Genomic DNA, 2,150 nt, shown 5'->3' with positions numbered 1-2,150 from the left:
CCGTGATTGACCCGTCGGAAATCCAATAAGAACCTGACGTGCGAACCTCTCGTCCAATCAGAGTGCAGTGTCGCCGAAGGGGGCTGGTCTGCGAGAGAGGACATGACGGAGGTGACGGCCATGTTCTGCAATAGTGTTTGTATCCCTCCGCCTCAGTATTTACCTTTTGCATGATTTTGCATGTGGGGAAAATGTCACTGTAGCCCCACTGTGCCCTCCCTGCTTTCCATAAGAGAGCCCGCTAGGCCATTTGGTTTTCATGTCTGTAACCACCACAAACCTGCAAACGGGTAGTAACCGTCCGTTAAAGGCCGGTGAAGGTATACAAAAAAGAAATGTAAAATGCTGTGACTCGTTTATCGTCAAAAATGTGATCCTAGACCGTCTTGAATCATACCATCAGACGTTATGGCATCAGGACCAGTCGCATTGTGGAAATTTGCATATGTTGCGTAAATATAGGGACACATGAACAGTTAAATCAGTCACGACAGGTCTGAAGAATAAGTCAAATGAACTGCAACCCAGTCATGGACTGTACAATATACAGTACAAAATACAGTGTTATAGAGGGTCCATCTCTGCATGCAGACTAATTTATAATCCCTACAATACTCATAGACCTGGTTTAACCCACTAGAGGGCCCTGGGGTAAAATAACCTATAGGTTCCTATACCAACCCACCAACCCAAGGCTCTTTCCAAGATATTGATTATACACACATTTATTAATGTAGCGTGTAAAAATAAATATTGACTTACACAGGCCTACTCAAGGTATTTAATCTCAATCAATAACATATTTTTCTATTTAGGTGCTTTAGCGGCGCAAATTCTCTAACAAAATTTCAATTAAATCAAATTATCACAACATATTTACCAAACAGCGGCCTGTGGTGAGCCTTGCAGAGCAGGTACTTGCTTTACCTCGTTGGTAATCCAGTCTTAAACAGTTATTACAGCATTCTTTGCACTGCTATGGACTCTTGCATAACCTGTACCATAACCCTGTGTATGCAATAGTTAAGTTTATTCTCCAGCTCTTGCCTGCAACACTGCATACTTAAGCTAAGCACTACAAGTAGTACTCACTTACTAATACCTAATGCTTATACTTAAGGTTTATTATATTTGTTAAGAGGATTGTTTGTATTTGTATCTTTAACTCCTTGTGCATGTCAACATATTGAGCCAGTAAAGCTGCAGAACCATGAAAGGGTGAATGTTTCTTGCACTGCATTATATTACTGTACTCTGCTCCAGGGCAGGTTATTGCCCTGGGGCCTAGAAATACAGTATATTCAGCCGTGGCTGTCCTTACACATCCACATCAAAGGGAAAGCTGCCTTTACATGTGTTGTTTATGATTATAATGAACAGGCAGTTTGAAAATCATTTGCATTGTTTTAGTTAGCTGAGAAACATCTTATTATAAGGCCCAATTACATTCAAATGGGTTCTACAGACAGCAACTGGGGTTTGTAAGCTTGGTGGCAGCAGCATCCACTCCATTCTTTTCAATGAGAAACACTGACAGGTACTTTAAAGGTGTTTTTCACAATGTGACAGGCTTGGTGAAGAAACTAAGTTCAAATGAGAGCATCTGAAAAATGCTAATGAAGTGTCATATCCATAATTTAGCTGAGATGTTAGTATCCTGAGAAGGAGAAAAAGGACGATGTATCCTTTCATTTGAACCAAAGTCAGTATGGTGCCATGGGTAGTTGGCAAGGCTGATTTACCAACTGGGAAAATCAGGCAATTGGTCCAGGACCCCATACCCAAAAGGCCCCCAAATGTCTGTGTCTCAAATTTTAATTTTTTGGTGAATTTTCATCATGTTCATCAACAGTACAACACCTTCACTTTCTCTCCACAAGTCTAAACCCTGACACCTTTATGTTAATATTTTTTACTTTGTATTATGCTCAGTGGTAAATTTGTGCTTAATTAACTTACCAGAGAGTAACAAACAAAGAAAACTTGAGCTAGGACTTAAAGTACTTGTTGGTCTCTCTGTGTTTGAATATGCTTCAACCCTATTGCCAGAGATTTCTACATAAGACAGTTCTACAAAGTCCCAGATTCTCTGTAATTAGAGAAAAGATAAAGATACTGAATTGTGAAGCCATCCTGTCTGCTATCTGCTC

Source organism: Lates calcarifer, linkage group LG3 (assembly GCF_001640805.2).
Source record: "Lates calcarifer isolate ASB-BC8 linkage group LG3, TLL_Latcal_v3, whole genome shotgun sequence".
NCBI lineage: Eukaryota > Metazoa > Chordata > Actinopteri > Centropomidae > Lates > Lates calcarifer.
The sequence above is the reverse complement of the archived record's forward strand: the minus strand, read 5'-3'. Positions refer to the sequence as shown.